We start from the raw sequence: 21,569 nt of genomic DNA on the forward strand, positions 1-21,569 counted from the left end.
ATAATGGCCTGAGGAAGGGCCATTGGTGGCTTTGGCAAAGGCTCAGCACTATTCCGCCTTTCACCTAATTTTACCAAATTTGCTCCAATGGCAATAGAATTTGCAAAGTTTCGAGTTGATCTTTGTGGTGGCCACCAATCGTCCTTCCTTATAGAAGAGTCCTTTTGGTTTCTAGGTGTCGATCTAGGGTTCCTCTGTTTCCCAAACCAATCAGAATCTCCTGCGGCAGATGCAGAGATTATTCTATCTTTGAAAGATTTAGAAATCTTTAGGCTGATTGGGGGACCTCTTGGAACCCTAGTCGCCTCTTTGCAGGTCTGATTCAGAGTAACCAAGATTGAATTTGCTTTCGTCGCGCAAGATAGTGTGGAATTTAGGGTTTCAAATCTATTTGTTGATCCCACCTTGTGCTTGTGGGCGAACCTTAGATATGTTTCTACTTGCCATGGGGATTTCTTTATGATCCCACGATTTCTTTTTGGCCGCAAGAATGATTGTCTTGCAGTTTTTAAATTCGTAATCGCAATTTTCAGTTTACCACTTTTCGTGGTTTCGACATTTTGCAAAGTCATTTTTAAGATTTAAAAGTTGATAAATTAATTATTAGACAATAGTGATAGAATTAATTAAATTAGATTTAATTAACATTGAGAAGAATAAGGATAACACAATTAAGTCAATTAATTATGTTGATAGGCTTAAATTAATTAAATATTGATTTAATTAATTTTAGGTGTCTACAGGTACCTAACATGGCCATCTAGTCAGGACCCATCTTGCATTACTTAGTTGCATTGTAGACTTAAGTGCATTCCCTTAAGTTGCACTTTTAAGGGGGGATGGGTGTAATTATTTATTCATCTTGGATATAATTACACTTTACTTAAGTTTACTTAGGTACATGCATAACATTGTAGTTTGCATATGAGACACTTAGGGAATTGTGCATACATTGGGAGTGTGTATGTAGGAGAATTTCTACCTTTTATGGTGTGATCTTGTTATTACTCTATCATATCCACTTATTGTGGAGTGATAATTCCACCTTCGATGGGTGATCCACCTCATGTGGAATATTTTACTAGTTCTCTTACCTACCCCTGCCTACCCTTGCATCTCATTGAGCCACATGTCATCATTGTGTACTCTCTTATCTCTTAGTCTCGCCTTTATAAGCACGCTCATCTACATTGTATGTAATATTCTTGATGATTCAGTTGATCTCTTTTTCATCTTAATAGGAATACAATTTATTCTTGTCATATTTTATCCCTCTTGTCATTGTTCTATCTTATAGTCTCTTTGATCTTAGTTGCTTCAAGCATAATCTCACAGATATGGTGCAGGAGCACCTAATTGATTTCATGCCTCCATGAGGCAATTTCACCATTTTAGTTTTAATTTATGTCTTTGATGTAATAAAGTCATTTAAGACCATTTCATGTGTGTTTGAGTCAATATTAGGTCATTAGGTGGATTGGAGAGTCAAGTTGCAAAGTATTGTCACTTTTGCAAAATATTGTAAAAATTACCACAAAATGCAAAGTTGTGGAATTTGAAGAGTCACATTGAAAGTTCGACGGTTGGAAGTTGAAATTTGGTTGGTAAATGTTGCAATATGTTTAAATAAGTCTTTTAAGGTCGAATCCAGGGTTGGACATGGTGTATTGGGGAGAAATTCAATAAAAACAACATTGTTTCCCAACATTTTCAGACTTTTTGTTGTTGTTGCAGACTGTTGTATGGCCCTGTATGATAAGATAATGATCTGAAATTGGTTGGGTTGGATATACAAGTGAATATAATTTCTATTAAATCTAGTCTCACTAAATTTAATTAAGATTTGAGCATTTTATATTCGTTTTTCTAAAAAGTGTCTTGAAACACTAGGTCAAAGGGTTTGAGCACAAAAAAAATGTTGTAACTTTCATTCCACCTAGTGGAATTTGATGAAAATTGGTGAAATAGAAATTATTAAAAAAAAATGGTCTCTATAAATTTGAAGGATCAGGGGAGTGAGTTTGGTGCAATTTTGGTGATGCCCTAGGCTAGAAACTACTTGTTTTTGGTATGAGTAGATAGCCAAGAGTTGGGTTTTGATTAAAATCCTTTGAAAAAGTATGGGAGGCATTTTGGGAAGCATAGGAAGACAATTTGGGACATTTCTGAGCCATTTGTATGATATTTGAGTCCTAGAGTTTCAAAACCTTGTTTCAACCTAGTGGAATAAGCCTAATTAAGCCCATTGGAACGAGAAAAATCCAATTTTGAAGCATTCTTTCCAAAGAATGCCCTATTCTATTATTACATATGTTGCATAAATCCCAAATGGGTATCTAAAAGTGGTTTTATTTTTCTGATATGAACCATTTAGTAAAAATTTATGCCCAAAAAACCCCATTACTACACTTTTTAGGCCTAATTAGCAGAATAACAATCAATTTTTGGAGTGTTCTGTATAAAACAGCATACCCTCATTTTGAGATATGTCAAATAAGACTCAAATAGGTATCTAAAATTTCTTTTACATTTTCAATATCATTCCTATACTGAAAGTTATGAGGGAAAAACATTGTTTGAAGGGCTACTAGAAGGATTGAAGGATTGTGAGAGAAACCCACCTTTCGGTGTTTTTGGGTATTGAGGAATTGGTGTTTTGTGAGTGTTTCAAGGACATTGACTACTCCTTTTCTGCATTAGGATATTAGCTAGATAATTTGGCCAATTTTATGTTTATGTAATTAGTTGGTAGACACTAAATTTTGCTTAAATTCAAGGCCCTCTTATTTTAAGTTAGCAATGAGTGGCAACATGTGAAGGGAACATACAAATATTTTATATTAGTTGGTTTTGTAAGAGTGACAATTGTAAGTCAAGCCTGCATGTTGATGTGCAAGGAATTCAAATTGCTACCGAGATAAATTGTCTAGAAGTTGAAGCATTGGGATAACCAAATAACTTTGTAACTATTGCAAGTTATATTTTGGCACTGAAAACCAAATTGCAATATTGCAGAATAAAGTCCAAATTTAATTTCAACAAGATACCAAAACAATATTTTTGAAAGTTTTGTCATGACCTAAAACTCTTATCCATACTTAATTAAAGTTTTGATTTTTATAATTAAATAATTTTTAAAATTTAGCGTGAAATAAAATTCTATTTTTGCAATAACAAAGTTACTAACTACATCTCTATTAATGCCACATTACAAGAGGAGTTCAATAGTCAACGGTAGAAAAGAAAGGTATCATTAAGAAGGCTAAATATATGGTATTGTTATCAAGATTCAACCGTGCAATTTTCAAGTCAAACTCATTGACCCATTCTTCATAAGTAGTGGTTCACAAGAACCCATCTCTAAGGTACACTTAGCAATCATTGCATCGAGATGATTCTCACAAGGTGAAACATTAGGCCTTCCCGGAAGGTCACCCATCCTAGTACTACTCCATCTCAAGTGCACTTAAACATGGAGTTTCTCCTAATGTTAAGCCCACTTAACTTGATACTTCATTTGCAAAACATTCAACAAGTGTTGTGACTTATGAACCATTCATTATAAAGCCCCTTTAATTCATCAATTGATAAGTAGGTGATATTTAGCCGATAGACTATTATATGAGAGAAACATACACGGCGGCCTTACCTTACTGCCTATCCAATGATGGTACAACGAATAATGGTTTTGTACAGTGCAGATACGGCGTTGGAAGCCGATGAAAAGGTTTTGTGTTGTGTAAAACTCCCTGAAATGAATGGTTTTAAGTTTGTTTACAAAGCTTTAATAATGAGCTGATTTGACGATAATAAATTGTGTGGCTACCATTTGACGAAAGAAATGTGGACAAAGGCACTGAGTTTGTTCGTTTGCAGAGCGAAAGTGTGAGACAGATACTGAAGTAAAAGGTAAGTTCAGTGTCTACTTTCAAAGTTAAGTTATCTATTACTGAAATTACGAGATTCATATGTAATTTCTTGAAGCTTCCAGTTTTCTCAGAGTAAGTCATGTATCACTAAAATTACAAGATTCATATGTGATTTTTTGTAGCTGCTTTGTGGAAAGATGTCCTTTCTAAGCTTCTATTTTTTTAGGCTTCAGACAAATAATAATAGGCTACTACTTTTTTTTAGGCTGCAAACAAATAATAGTAAGCTTCTACTTTTTTAATGCTGCAAACAAATAATAATCCAAGCAGCCCAATTAAATTTCAACATCAACCGGTAATAAACAAAATATTAACATTTTATTTGTCTGAAAGGAATATTAAAAAAATCAAAAAATCTAATTCAGCCACAGTCATATGGCAAGCAATAGTTTAAAAATAAATAAATGGGAAAACAACAATTAGCAAGTTATTTCTAAAGTGACATGAATACATTATGGTGGATTGAGTGAACGTTTTTAACTCAGAGTTATGAACCGGTGGGATTTGAACCTTAATGGGAGCAACAACAACACAACAACTTAACCATCACAACATGCCACTATTAGCATTTAGAATATTGAGTTAATACTATTTTCCCAATTAATAATTTATTGTCTATTATAAATTCATGTTAAAGACAAATAGAGGAATTAATGATATAATGAAATTTAGATTAATCAGTTTATTGAGTTTGGTGAAAGTAGAAGGATTGTCCAAAAAAATTAAATAATTCATACATCAAAAAAAAAATTGTTTGATGAGTGTGGAAGCCTAAAAAGATTAGAAGATAGAGATATGGTGTTGGTTTGGAATGCTAGATTATAGGTGTAGAGATTCACTTTATAATTTGCCTTTAATCTGATCATGCAATAGTTCATGGTTATTTTAGATTGTTTCAACAACACAATCCATTAATTTCCAATAATAGACATGCCATATGCCAATATTAGCAATTGTGAGAGGCCACATGGTAAGATTTCATAACATTTGTATTATTTATTTTTTAATAAAATAAAAAATCTGTGAGAAATAATTTATATGATTAAATTAAGGACTATTAAATTAAAAGATTTTTTTAATTATTTTTTTAATATGTCAATGATTTTTTTATAACATAAAATATAAATATCTGAAATATTGTAAACATTTTTATCAATGTCATCGTTATTAAATAATTAATATATTCATTTATTACTATATTTAATTTATTTATTCATGTCTACACATGCATATTAATTATATAACATATTTGATTATTGTTGTAAATAAAACTAATATTGGATATAAACTTAAGTAATTTGAGGATTATATGAATAATGGTAGCATAAATAAGTTAGATAAACGTTTATAAAAAAAGTAATGCGTGAGAAATTCTTTATCTAGGAAATTACAATTAGTTTCACTCTTGCACTAAGCACATTAGAAACTTTGACAATTAAACATGTCAGCAACAACTTATCCCACAACAAAAAGGCAAAAAAAAATTCATATGATTTATTTATGTCCTCCAATATATTATCCAGAATATATCTTGCTATCGGCTTAACCATTGCACCTCCTTTTGGTGCAAGTGCTAGTTTCTACAATAAGATTATGATATTGCTATCAAGATTCAACTTGTAGCTTGAAAGAAACACAAGAAAAATAAATAAACTAATTTTAGGGAGACTTCAGAAATGGGTCACACTCTTACTCAATAGGTCTTGGAGGATTCACACATAAAACCATGGAGAAATGGGGTGGTTGCACCTATTGAATAGGTGAATCTTCTATTATCATGTATAATTTAGGTTTACTTGCTCACAAAATTTGCTTCTCTCACCATCATCGTAGTCGTCTTCTGTATATTTCGCATGGAACAACTTTTTTAAACACCAAATTTTTGGCATTTATATGTTACACTTTATTCTGCAACTACAGCCGACCTCTTCTTACAACCTTTCATTCTATCCACACAGATCACATACTTGTTCTTCTTCTTTTGATAACCTCCCATGAAGATGCAATTCAATTAGTTACATGACTTTTTATATATTATCTACCTTTCTTGCAAGCAAATCGATTAATTCCATTGCTTGCAAGTTTGCATGCAGATCATATTTCTTTATCTTTGTTATGATTGTTTCCCATATATTAAGATTCATATGCCATGTTTATACTATCAAATCTTGCATGCATCTCTCTCCATCGAGGCATTATGTTTTGTAGTTTGCACTCTTATTTTTACCATATTGTACATGTATAAATCCGTCAAGGAAATTGCAACTATTGATTTTTTATGGTTTTATCGATGTTCAAGTTATAAATTCTCTATACGTCTCATATCAGAAAAGATCGCTTCTTGTGGCGTGATTTTAGTTTTTCCAAAATGTTTGAAAACCCTTAATCAATATAAAATATATTTCATTCATATCCTGCTTACATCATATTCTTGAGCCTATTTTTTAAATATAATAATCAAAATTTTAGATTTTTTTATTCATAAAAGTTTTTCATTTTATCAATTAAGAAAGATGTTTGTGCTGATCTAAACCAGTTGGAACTACAACTAAGGAGCGACCTCCCCAAACAACTAAGCACTAAAGTACAAAGACCCATCAACATATCATCAAATTGAGTCTTCTTGCAAAACTTCAGACATTTAAACTTGAAGAGACTAGGAATATGGAACTTGGATGAATCAGATAATAGACATTTTCGAGGTAGAAACTTTCAAGCATATGTCGGATATATTGCATGAAACTAATATTTATTTTCTGGGTTGTAATGATTAAATAGTCTCTTGTATCAACGAAACATTTAGAAGAGTAGTGAAATGAGAGGTTAGATAATAAAATTAACTTATCATCATGTTCTCAGATAATTGGTTGAAGTCTTGAGACGATCATCATTTATCATCGTCTTTTTCTCCTTACATAATTGCTTGAAGTCTTCAGATGATCACCATTTATCATAGCCTTTGCCTCCTTGATTTTTGTCAATTATCAATTTGAATTGAAGTTGAAAAAATATTATGTTTCATGAGATATTATGAAAGTTTTAGTTTGATAGTACTAGATATTAATATATTGTTCTTAATATTACATAAATGCTACAATATTATTTTGGATAATTATTTGTACTATGTTGTATTATAGGGTTAGTATTTTATTTGCAAGATTTAGGATTTAATATCAATTAATAGTTTGTACTCGATTGCAAAGTATAGAATTATTTTCATAATCATTATTGTTGAATAGAGAAAGATATTTAAGGATATTTTTATTTAGAAAACTATTGATGAATACTTTATACCTTTCGATTGATTAATTGGTATTCTTATTAAGGTATTAAAAGAAAAGATAATTTATTTAGGATCTTGGAATTAAAAATATTATTCTAAGATTTGAAAATGGGATAGTTTTGAGTATTGAGGTAAAGTTCTTAGACTAAAAAAGATAGCAAATCTTTTTCTCATCTTAAATAAAAATTGTTGGCTTGATGATGATGATATGATGTAATAGGTTGATTGATAACTTGTTTTTTGTTGTCATTGATGGCAACCATGTTTTGTTAGTCATCTAAGTCATTTAGTCAAACTGGTAGAGGAAGTAGTTATACAATTAACCGGTAGAGCAGAGCTACTTAGATTGGTAAACAGATAGACTAAGTAATGTTTTATTTTTGAGCTATGATGTATCTAGACGACATGCGTAAAGCATAATGTGCAAAATTGTATAGATATATTGCACCTAGGAAATTGTTCCAAGGATATTAACCGACTTAGCAAACTTGTTTATAAAAAGGTGAATATTGTGTGATGATGTATGAGATGAAGGATCTACAATAAGAATTTGATTGTGTGGTGTAAGGTGAAGCTTTGTATTAATTTTTAGTCGGTGCTAGAAGCATAACTGAAGTGGATCTATCAGGAACAGAGGTGTTATATGCATATCATTTACATGTTGTTCCCTAATAGTTGCAACAGTATTAAAATTCCTTAACCGGGTAGGTCCTAATAGGCCCGATCTTGTAAATCCCTTCACCAGGTAACTCATTAATTTGGGTTTAAATCATTTAGCAAGGCTACTCCTAATAGGGTATAGCTCCTAACAGAGTTGAGGTTGAAATTCCTTCACTGGGTGACTCCTAACAGGGTCTGCTCTTAACCGGGCATTATTGTAAACATGCCTTGGGTGGGTGGGCCTCGTCCCTTCCAGCCAATAAAAACAACTTGTCCCTTTTCCTTCCTATTAGCCAATTCTTCAACAAGATAATTATAATTGCAACCAGGAGAAGGAGGGGCATGAGTGATAGAATATTTATTTTGAAGGACTATATCAGGAAGGAAGACAAGATATTCTTTTTTATGGAAGGACAAGTTGGAGAAGATTAATTATTATCGAAGGCTCCCTAGAAAAAGAGGGGTGTGAAACAAGGGTGGGATACTCTTATTGGATTACTAGAATCACTAAGCACCGAGTCCTAACCGGACTAGGCCTTTACCATGGAGCATTCTGAAAGAGTGTATATTTTTGTGGGTGCTAATTCCCACCATGGTTTTTCCCATTTGGGTTTCCACGTGAAAAATATTGTGTTATGTGGTGCATGTTTTATTGGTTGTTTGCATATGTGATTATCTTTCTTGCATGCTCATTAATTTTGAATTTGATTAAAGTGGTGATCAGATTTATACTATTTTTGCTTGCAATGATTCACCCCCCCCCCCCTCTCAGTGTCTTATAAGTTTATCAATTGGTATCAGAGCCTAATTCCCTTAAGGCTTAACCGCTTGGGAAGGATCCTTAAGGTAACATGGGGGAAGGAATGAGTTATAGAGAGTTGTCTAATAGGCTTGCAGAATCTAAGGAAGCCCTTGGAGAACTTAGGGTTAAGTACAAAGATTCTTTGGCTAAGAGGAGAGAGCTAGCTGAGCAGCTGATGGAACTTAGTGAAAACAGTTCTTCTGAGGAAGAAAACATTGATGACTGGGCTAATGAGGTGGAAAAGTTGAATGATGAGAAGTCTAATCTGAGGAGAGAACTGGAAGCCCTAACCATCAAGATGAGTCAAGAGTTGGAAGTCAGGAGGACTACTGAAGACAAGATCAGAGAGAAGGATCATGAGATCTTTAAGTTGAAACAAGAGTTTGCTACCCTGATTGCATATCTTCAAGAGGAAAAATATGAAAAAGAGGAAGTGAAAGTTGATCTAGACATGGCTATGTCTCTTAGAGAGTCTTATGAAAAAGAATGAAGATCTTACTAAGGAGTTGGCTTATGCTAATGAGATATTGGATAAATACAACAAGAGCATTGCTATGCTTGATGAGCAGATTCGGTCATAGAGGCAAAAAGGAGAGACACATGGCTTGGGTTACACAACTTTTGAGAAAGGATAACTATCTGGTACTAAGGACATCATGCATGAAGATAAATATGCACCTAAGAACAAGAAAACCATGGGTAAGAAATCCTACAAACCAATATGCTTTAACTGTCATAAGGTAGGTCGTACTGCTAATGTTTGTAGAATAGATCCAGTGTTGTTAATGGTTATAGACCTAATACATATGATGGATAAATGCCTAGGACTTTTAATGGTTATTGCTACAATTGCAACAAGTATGGGCATAGAGTTGTTGAGTGCAGGTCTGGAATGAATAATCAAAGACCTTATATGAATCTTAGGTCTAATGGTGATTGGCAGAGATCTTTAAATGATCAAATAAACCCTAATTGGCAGAGACCTTATGTAAACCGGTCTAGTCCTTATAAAATGGAGAACATATGGAATGTCATTTGCACTATTTGTCATAACTATGGAGATGTAGCTATGAATTGCAGAAGAAGAACTGGTAGAGGCAATGTTGGACCCTGGAGAGCATCTGGAATGGCTTGTTTTCATTGTCACAAACTGGGATATATTGCAAGGTTTTGCAGAGCAAGGATGAACCAACCGGTAAATCAGTCTGCTGACCAGAAAGGGAAGAAGAAGGTTAATGTAGAAGAATTTAGGAGTGAGATGAATAAGATCTGGAGGAAGAAGAGTGAGGAGAAACCATCAAAAGACTCCAATTCTTCACCTAGTGTGGAGAATCCCTCACCAGTAAACTAAGCTATATAAAGCTTAGGGGGAGCTTATTGTCAAATCTATTTTTGGACCCCCTGAATGATGTGTGGTAAGTTAAATCTATATATTTGATGCTTTATGATGTTGTGAAGTGATTTTATGTTGAAACCGGTAAGATTGAATGTGATACGGCTACCGGTAAGCATGTTTTAGGGTTGAATGGTGTTTAGGGTTTGTTCAACTGAGTATAGCATTTTATGCAGTAGGTGTTAAGAAAATAAAAGGAAGTTTTCCAGTCTTATTTGTCACCTAGCATCCTTGAGAGAACTTGGAGAGAAAAGAAAGCAAAGAAAGAGCTTGTTATTACTGCATTGGTAAAGATTGACAACGGATTGAGAAGATTTGTGAACAGTAAGTTGGTGAAAGCGCATTTTGGTGTAGAAACCCTAGCTGTGAAGGAGGTAAAAGGTATCTATCTATAATCTGTTTCTGATTTTTTATATTTATAATGGATATGCCACACATTGTAGATGTTACTGTTAGGGCTCGATCGGAATTCAAGAGGCATCCACACAAATCAACCGAAATTGATCCCACTAGAGCCCTATCCAATGTTCCTTATGGTTTTCTGCATGTGGAAGATGTCAGATCTTATATTCACTATGAGTTGGAAGACTTAGGCATTTTTTCTATCTTTGATTAGTACAGGTTAATGTGTGATAAGGAAGGAATTTTGAAAGAACAATTCAGACGGGTTACCGATAAAGGTTTTCATCATGCATTAAATTTTCTGGATGATTTTGAGGAAGAGCATGTTAGATATGTCTTGAGCATAATACATGATCAGTTTATGTGGTTAGATAGACCGCATAAGATTACCAAGGAGGATATTCATGCTATCATCGAATTGTGGGCAACCAGTGAAGTCCCTGCATTGAGATCAATCCCTAAGGATGATGTGACTAAACTGACAAAATATAGATGGGATGGACTAGCTATGACTGTGAATAAGATTGAGGATCCATAAGTAAAATATGTATCTATGGTCATTGGTTATAGGGCTTATCAGTCTATTCGGATGAACAGTATTCCTTGTGTTGCAATTCATACCGCCTATCAAATGAATAAGGATAATACAGAATATGATCTTTCTAAAGCCTTAAGAGTACAGTTGATGTTGAATCTAGAGTCAATTAAGAAGGATAAAAGGTAGAAATTCAAATTTGGATAGTTGATTGTTGGTTTATTTTTCTATTTTCAGAACTTATTTCCCGGTATAGGTGAAATACAGTGGTTTGATAATACATCGACATCTCTACAAATCAAGAACAGTATCAGGATGCTTGGGAATGAATTTAAAAATACCATGGGGATATTTCAAATATTTTCAGAAGAGGATGCATGAAAGAGAGAGGATACCAGAAAGTATTGTGAAGAAATATGAGGATTCTATCTGTTTCATGGTTGATACTGACACTTGTCAGATGGAGGCAATAGACCCTAGGACATCATGGGTGATTCCCATGGGTTATAAGATAGAAGCTGATATTTTGATTGCCTATGTTGATCATCTTCTATCTACACCGATAGATCCAAATGCAACCAGGTTTGGAACCTTTAAAGAGAAATAATTAGAAGTGCATTTTGAGCTAGCCAAACCGGTGATTGCTAAGAAAAATAGAAAAGAAGTTGAATAATTTGGTGTGGAACAAGGCTTCACAAAAGAAATGATTAATGAAGCAAGAGCTAAGTTTGAAGCTAAACGGGTAGGAACCTCTAGTGCTTCAATAAGTAGAGAAACAAGGAGCACAAGTGTAAAGAAGGAGAAGCCCCCTCCTCCTCCTAAGATCAAAATTAGAAGAAAACATAAGGAAGCTAAGCCTTAAGTTCCTAAAGTGAAAGAAGTGTACAGGAAAAGAAAGAAACAACAAGCACAAAGAACTCTTGAGACTATTGCTGAGGATGAGGAAGAAGATACAAAATCTGAACATGGATAGAAAGAGTTGAGAGCCAGTGGGAAGAAATCCAAAGTGGTTGGAGCGTCTAATATGAAATTTGTAAAGCAACCAGTAAGTAAACTTACTGAACACTTGAAAAGATGTTGGAGAAAATAAGAAAGTATGGTATTATGGTTGATCTAAAGAAACATTATAACAATTTTGGTGAAGATGAGAAAAACCAAATTGAACATATTGTTGTTTGGTTTATGAATAAGTACAACAAAGCATTGATTAAACTGCAAGGCTTGATTCCTAATTCTTTGTACAATAAATTGGAAGCAAGATGGAAAACTGCTATAAAGAAGGACAAATAATTAATTAAGTTTGTATTAATACATTTGCAACTGGAGACCTCTATGGAGGATATTCAAGAAATTATTTTTAAGGCAAGGCCATTATTTCTTACAAAGAAAAGGTTGACAAGATTATTAGCTGGTGAATCTCAATCAGTACATGCTGGGACTGGGCAGATTTTGAAGTTTTTAGGATTAGTACCTGAAGAAGAGGAACCCGAGAGACTTAAGGGAGAAGATCTCCCTGATACTTTGAATCTTAATGATATCATACCGAATAAAATTTTGTTTGATGACATGTCGGTAGATGTTGGAACAGAGAAAGAAAAAATCATTATCATTGATGAAGAGACAGTGCTTCCAGAAGTTTCACCAACCAGTAAAGTTGCAGAGATGACAGAGCAACTAGTGAATGAACAAACAGATAATATAAAAACTATTGCACCATCAATGAAGAATAAGGAGAAGGAAGAGGTGAAAGTTGAAGAGAAAATAGAGGAGAAAGCACCGGAGAAGGATGTAGAGATGCAGAAGGAAGAAGAGAAGGAAGGAGAACCTGAATAGAAAGTGACACCCTAGTCACTTGCATCCAAGAAGATCCTTGATGATGATGAAGAATATGATACTATAAGCATTCAAGGACCTATTAACTTTGGCATGCTAAGTCCTACTAAGCTAATGGAGATAGCATCTGCTATGCAATCTAAGGCACAAAATAAAATTATGAAAGCACTGAGAAAAGAGGCTCAAACTATTCAAAGTGCAATTGATATACTTTCCAGTATACTACCGGAGACTGATATTGATAGTCTTCCTACACCTATTGACAAACTGGAACAACTGATCACATCAGCAGGAGAACAAATGAAGAGTTTGGAGGAACCAACAATGCTTAATATGGAGAAGGAATATAAGAAGAAGAGAATTGAGCAATTGCTAAAAGATATTGATAAGAACAGAGTAGGTCTCACTGTCAACATGGACCTAATTAAAGGAGCATTGAAAATTGGAGGTAAAATCCTTTACACAGTTGCCAATTTTTTATTGTTTTGTGGTGATTTAGAGAAGAAGACACAAGAAGCTCAGCAGGAGCTGAAGAAGTTAAGTGAACCCTTTGATCTTGTTAATTACATAGTAATCAATTTTGGTAGATCTCTAATGGCTTTACAACATAAGTTGAAGGTATATGAAGCTGAGCGGGTTAAAAGGACAACTTATTTATAGGAGTTACAGACCCAGTTGATTCCTAAGTTGGAAATTTTGCAAAGAGGCTACAAGGAAACAAAGGCAATTCTGTCAACACCAGAGATGAGTACATTAGATGCCATGGAAGAACTTGCCTACCAAGTCAGGACTCACAGTTAGATCACTACTACACTTTTGGATGCATGGGAGAATGACTTGACAGTCATGAAGACACATTTTGCTGACATTTTTTCTAAAAATGGCATTATAATATTTTGAACTCCTATACATTTTATAATGAAAATTATAATGTATTTACTTACCTTTGTCATTGTTGTCAAAGGGGGAGTAGTATGTCAGTCAAAATTTTGTAAAGGGGTAGTAGTAAATTTTTGTAATAACATGTAATTGCTAAGGGGGAGTTTTGGTTTGAGTCTTGATTGTTGTATTGTGACATTTAAACAAAAACAAAAATTCCCAAGTGTTGCCATCAATGCCAAAGGGGGAGATTGTTGGCTTGATGATGATGATATGATGTAATAGGTTGATTGATGACTTGTTTTGTGTTGTCATTGATGGCAACCATGTTTCGTTAGTCATCTAAGTCATTTAGTCTAACCGGTAGAGTCAAAATGGTATAGGAAGCAGTTATATAGTTAACCGGTAGAGTAGAGTTATTTAGATCAGTAAACCGGTAGACTTAATGTTTCATTTTTGAGTTATGATGTTTGTGGTCGACATGATTAAAGCATAATGTGAAAGATTGTCTAGATACATTGCACCTAGAAAATTGTTCCAAGGATATTAGTCAACTTAGCAGACTTGTTTATAAAAAGGTGAATATTGTGTGATGATGTATGAGATGAAGGATCTACAATGAGAATTTGATTGTGTGGTGTAAGGTGAACCTTTGTATTAATGTTAATTTAGTGCTAGAAGCATAACTGAAGCGGATCTATCAAACACAGAGGTGCTAGATGCAGATCATTTAATACCTATTGTTCCCTACAGTTGCAGTAGTATTAAAATCCTTTAACTGGGTAGGTCGTAACAGGCCTAATCTTGTAAATCCCTTCATCGGGTGACTCATTAATTTGGGTTTAAATCCTTTAGAAAGGTTACTCCTAACAGGGTATAGCTCCTAATAGAGCTGAGGTTGAAATCCCTTCACTGGGTGACTCCTAACAGGTCTGCTCTTAATTAAGCATTATTGTAAAGCTCCTAACCAGGTCAGGCCTTTAACAGGGCGCATTCTGAAAGAGTGCATATTTTTGTGGGTGCTAATTCCAATCGTGGTTTTTCCCATTTGGGTTTCCACGTGAAAAACATTGTGTTATGTGGTGCATGTTCTATTGGTTGTTTGCATATGTGATTATCTTTATTGCATGCTCATTGATTTTGAAGTTGATTAAAGTGGTGATCAGATTTATACTATTGTTGCTTGCACTGATTCATTCCCCCCTCTCAGTGTCTTATAAGTTTATCATATAGAATATTTATTTTTTCACTAATAATTCTAGCTATCTTATCAAGTTAATTATAAGTATCTTATGCCCTTTTACTATCAACAAATTGTTAGGGTTTAATGAAGAATTATCCTAAATGTTAACATTTAGTTATGAATATGCTTTTATATTACACATGGCTTAATATTCTTCCATATAAAAAATGTGTGGCACTACATCATCATAAAAGTATTCAATAGTGCAAATGGAATATTTATAGATATTAAGGTTCTAGGGGAAATGAAACAATAGAGATGAGATAATAGATATTTACATGATAATCAAGTTTGAAAACCTTTATTTTGAGAGATATCACTTCATTTATAACTTATTTTAGTTATCAAATGGATTACATGTAAACTATCATAATACTTTTAAACACAAGGCTGTAGCTTAATTTACAAGATGCTTAGTGATTGGCAGTTAGATGTTGCCTTAAGACTTGCATATATCAAAATGTCACATCCCATCTTCTTACTTACTTTAATAATGCAATAAGATGGATTAAATTATTAAATTAGTTATCTCATAATTATTCAATTATGGATGAATATGATCAAATTAGTAATGCAAATGAAAGATGAATTAATTATAATTCATTATGCTTCATCTATGGTTTTGAGAGCCAATCTATTTACTTGTGATTGAGTTTGTTTGAGTGCAAGCATAAGATGAAGAATAGAACATGGTCGAGGAGAGTTGATCTAGCCACTTGGTAAAGAATGGTTGTGATTGAGACTTGTATGCACACACCACATAGTTTCATGTAAAACTGCATTTAGAATAATTAATGTTTGTGTTTTTTAAAAATAGTGATGATGTTTATGATTATAATTATTATTATGTTGCTTCAATGGTATGATAAGGAAAATAAAATTGTCTTCTTTGGTTGAGGTTCATGAATTCAGGTCTCATGAATATATGCATTGAAAAAATGAATGATCGGTTTATATTGTCATCCCTTTGAGATAAATTCATATAAATATATATGTATATGTATCCATATATGCTTAAATACATATTGAAATATGTATAAATGCATAAATAAAAACACATGCATGTGCAAAGTTGGTAATTTTTGATAATGTATAAATATGTATGTATTGATACACACACCTATATATTGTGTGTGTACAAATACATATATATAATAAAAACAAATATATATTGAATATATAGCAAACTATTGTAAGTTCATATGAGTCAAACTTTACATGTGTTTTAAAGGTTGATTGACAATGGCTAATACTTAATATTATAACCATTCATTGTTGTTGATTTAAATATAAATAACCATGAGCCTTTACAAGGTTCAAATGCTTTAAACTTATCACATGTTAAATCAAAAAAATTATCTAACCATTAGCAAAGAAAAATGCTTAAGGCAACAGCGAATTTTTATTTTTAAACAAGATGGTAATGCCTATCACAAAGGCAGTTCCCAATACTTTCAATAAATGCTTTTATTATTGCTTAAGTCACTGAATATTCTACTCAAACTAGTATGCCAAATGGAAAAGAGAAAATGTAGAAATAATATTCAAGGGAGGCTAAACTTTGTTAATATGCCCTTGCTCATTCATTTTGGGGAGCTCACTGTTAAAGAGAATCACATGCAATAGAAATGCCTTGCCGATGGAAATAATGATAGAAAATTGGTCTCTATATAAGCATTGGCCATATTACTAAGTTCATATAAAAATGGAACTAGGAGAAAACATTGAAGGTTCATTCTAGTTAGGGAGCACAAAAGAAAGAGGGAAATTTTAGATACAGGGCAAAGAATATTGTTGAATCATTTATGGGTCATTGTATAAATAATATATGGAGAATGACAAATGGGGAAGGGAGAGATGAGAAATCTACTATTTTACCATTACAGGTGAGTACCTTTGCCATCAATTTCTTAGGTTGTTTTTATCTATTTTAAACTATTAGAATTGCACCATGAAATTTGGATATACAATTGTTGTGTATAGTCTTATTTTCTTTAGGGAGTCTTGGGATTACTCAATAAAGTACCTTTGCATGTACATTGGTTTTCCTCATTGGTTCTCTATTTGTTTCTAAGATAATCTACAACTTGGAAGAATAGGGGTTAGATTAGGGGGAGTCTTCTATAATCACAACTTGGCATAGGTAGACATAGGGAAGATATTGCATCGAGACACATTCAAAGAAAACTAATGCTAATATTTTATATACTTGAGATTTCTATCATCTAGAAGAAGGAATTCATAACCCTATTTTGCAACAAGTTTTTATAATACCTATTAATATTGATGTAGTCTAATTGAACTCATGCTTAAAATCATGTCATGTCTATCAACCTATATTTTTTGTATGTATCACTAAGTTATATATCTAAACAACATTGTACTAATGTAAGAATGAGTAAATATGCATGCATACATAACTCTAGTCTGTAAACATTTAACATATTTCTAATCACTTATACACTAAAAATTGCCCTTACCACAATTCTAATCCCACATTTGGCATAAATAAGGTACTTTCTCATTATTGAGCACAACCAATGAAGATTCTAGAGTGTTCCATCTTCTACTCTTAATTTAATTCTTCTCATCAAAATTTAGCAAGCTCTCTCATTTCCTCTCATTCACTTTGATATCCATAAGTCTTTCATCTTTATCCATACTATGTTTCAATGGACTCATTCATGGGTAGAATGGTAGACAGTATTGTCAAGAGAAGAAATCATATAGGAACCATTGTTGGTTACTTGTTTATAAGCACTAAGTTTATGTGATAAGTGTGTCATATGATCTTGATGGTTTAGTACTTTTTAAATTATTTATATTGTGTAGAGTTGATAATATTTAGATGATATTAATGATTTCACCATATAAGTTATTATTTTCTATCCTTATCAAAAGGACATTGTATAAGATTTAGTCATGTTATTTAAAACATTCCTACTTGGTTTTAGGCAAATCCTTAATTGGCTATCTTGAAGAGGTTTATTTATTTAAAGTTATAGAATTAGAGAGTTAACATATTTGCACAAGTTGGATCCATGGTTTCATTTTAGGAAGTTTATTATTATTATTTTTGGTATCTAGTGACCATATTAGTATATAGGCCTTATATAGGATCTCAAGGAATATAGTTGTTTACATTATGTCTTATATGAAGTTCTTTGAGAGGTTATTTAGGAATTAGATTATTTATTTAATTACTAAGAAAGGTATTTTTAAAAGTTGTGGGTGTAATATTTTTTATGATTAATTATTAGTCTAGCAAGAAATGTAAGGGCATGTTTGTAGTACATACTAGGCCTTATAATGTATAAAATTTAATAAGTTGAGATAACTATAATACCCAACAATAGGTGTCTCTTAGTAGGTGTCTCTTAGTTTCAGTTAACAATAGAGGTTGATTGTGATATTCCATTAATATTGATAATTACCATTATAGAGGCCTTTTGGCCAAGATGTTGACTTATTCATGTTTTAGTTATCATTAATTAGTTTAAGCATAAGAATGTATACATGCACACATGCGCGCATGCACACACACACACACGCACGCACGTGTACGCACATGAATATATAGTTATATATGTATACATATACATACATGTGATATACCTTCTTTATAAACATTTGTATAGTCTTGGTTGTGACTAAAATCTCTTTTATTTTGTTAAAAATATGCTTACTTATGTTGTCACATTTACATTAGAAAAGAACAACATATAAGTTCCATGATTGTTATGCACAGATAGTCATGTATATTTAGTTTACATTAAGAAATTTCATTTACTTACGTTATCATCTTAGGAGTTAAGTAGGAAAATAATGCATTAGTATCATAATGACATTCACATGCATGTTAAGAATATAGATAAGTTTATTAGGCATGTGTGTGATTTCTAGCATTATAGATAGTATTGTCTTCTCCTTGTGTGTGCTTAAGCTATGAAGCCAAGAAAGGGTGTTGAATATGGGTGAACAAAGAAAGATGGTCCTCTTTTTGGTAAAATTTATTTACTTTTAAGTGCTTTGGCCAAATCTATGTTTTCATTACTATTAGAGTTATATTTTATTAGTTAATAATTATTTATTTAATTATTAGTCTATTATACTCTATGCTTAAGCTAAACTTAGGAATCTTATAATTCTTTAGGGTTTTCTCTTTTTGGGTTTTGAGTATCCTTTTATAAGGATTATCTCTTTGTATTTTTATAATAATTGTAATTATTGAATTGCATTCTTGTTGCACAATCAATATGACTCCTCTTTTCTGGATCTCTGAATTTTGGGCTCCATAGCTTTTTTGCTTATCTCCTTCTGTGACAGATTTGCATGCAAGTGATCTTTGGTTGATTTTTCCTTAGCTCCAATATGGTATCAAAGCTCCAAATTTGCATGCCCATGTTCTCTTCATGAGAGATTTTGGGCCTTGTTCTTCAAATCTGTGTATTCAAGGGTTTATGCAATTGCTTTTTTCCATTTCTAGGGTAGCAGATTTTTTGGTACATTTTGGTGCCAAAAGGACCTCGCGGTTGGATTCAGGAGGCCAATTCCACAAATTTTGATATAAAATTTGATATATTTAGGTGTCAAGTGTTCGAGAGGCATTTTTTTAGGCGCCACGTCATATGATCTCAGGGCACGCAGATCGAGAAAAATAAAAAAAATTGGGCAATTTAACGGCTTACCCAAGCTGGATTTCCAAAACAAATATATATTTTTTGAAAAACCTTTAATCAAAAAGGTTTAGTTTTGTTTTTTTTAACAAAAAAAAACAAAAAAGCTTTTTTGGGGGGGTCGACAACCTATGCAGGTTCGTACGGCCTACAGCAGGTCGTGGTCCTTGCCGCTTCCTGCACAGCCCCCCATGCCTTGGCGCCACAAAGGCCCTTCTCTCTGTGCCCTTTGGTGTCTGCACGACCATCGGTCTTCTGCTGCCACTAGCCATTGGCCCACGCTGCCCCGCTCCGCCTCCCGGCCACCGCCACCCCTGCACCACTCTCGTGCCGCCCAGGAGTCGTCAGCTTGTTTCCCACCCCTCTCTTGTTTTTTCGGCGATCGAGATTTTTTTCCAACCATCGAATTTTTTTCCAACGAGATTTTTTCCAAGTAGATGGGTTTTTTTGGTGGTGATGACCATACGACCATCAAATTTATGCCCGCAAACAGATGACATCAACACTGTGTAGGTAGCCTTCAGGCCTCTTTTGGGCCCATCTGGAGCACCTTCAGTCTTTTGGCCATATCTTGGGCATAAAGAGGCATTTTTTGACAAACCTTATATCATTGGAAAGCTATTTCCGAGCTCCATCTAGATATGGAGGTTTGAATTTTTTCTTTTTCTTTTTTGATGGTGTTTTTTATTGTCAAATCTAGAGGTTCATTTTTGCACTTCGGGAGACATAACTTGAGCATCCGAACTTCATTTTTCAAAAACTTTATAGTGTTATAAAGATTGTTTTGTGCACTTTCTAGTCATATGAGTTTTATTTCCAAATTTTGCTCTAGGTTTATTTTGTTCATTTTTTTATTTTTATCACTCTAGTGAATATCTTGGATGTTTCAGGTCTTGGGATCTCTTTCTTTGAGTAGGATGTCTCATCTTTGGTTGTTATTTTTATATTTCCATTCTTTTATCTCTTCTGATCATTGTAGCATTTTACTTATGCAAACGCACTAAGATAAAGTGCCACCATGCATTGTATACTTGGTATCTTGCACATCTTGTGTCTTATTGTACATGCACTACTTATAAAGTGTCATGGGGGGGTTGATGTTTACCTTTCTTTTCCATCTAAATTTGTCATGTGAGTGTTCCTTTCATGGCATTAGCCTCATGATGTGTGTCAAGTGAGTGTTCTTTTCCTGATACTATGTACTTTCTCTACACCTTCGATGTTACTGGTTCTTCATCATGCAATTCTTGTTGGTCATTCTTTTTAGTGTAGCTGTTTCTCTCCCTTTTCAGCATTATGGGGAGGTTTTTCCTATTGTTCTAATGCTTCCTTGGTTCGATTGATCATCTCTTCAGGCTTTGGTGTTTTTTGCCATTTGTATCTTCGAGTTCAGTTGTTTACCTTTGTTTGCTATCTAATTCGAGTAGTGTCATTTGAGGGCACTCATGAAGATTACCGTCTTCTCTACCTAGTCATGTTCTATTTCAGTGGAGGCTCTTCAAATCAGCAATTACTCTTCGACAGTGTTTGCTGCTATTTCATGCTTCAATGGTGTTCTTCATGCTCTTTTTTTGTTCCTATCTTCTAGAACACTCTTATTTGGAGGCTTCTTAGTCCTTCACTTGAGCTTTCATCTCTTCTTGGAGAGGATCTTTGTTCCCATAAGCTTTTCTCCTTTTTCTCCACTTTACAAAGATTTTATTATACTTGGGTACCTCATCGGGCCTAGTTGTCGGGACCCATTGTTGCTTTCCTGCATTTTTTACATGCTTTTTTAGTCCTTAGTTGTTTTTTAGCCACTCCTAAGTTCATCTTAAGGGGAGTGTTAGAGTTATCTTTTATTAGCTAATAATTATTTATTTAATTATTAGTCTATTATACTCTATACTTAAGCTAAACTTAGGAATCTTATAATTCTTTAGGGTTTCTCCTTT

This window comes from Cryptomeria japonica, chromosome 8 (assembly GCF_030272615.1).
Source record: "Cryptomeria japonica chromosome 8, Sugi_1.0, whole genome shotgun sequence".
In the NCBI taxonomy this organism is placed as follows: domain Eukaryota; kingdom Viridiplantae; phylum Streptophyta; class Pinopsida; order Cupressales; family Cupressaceae; genus Cryptomeria; species Cryptomeria japonica.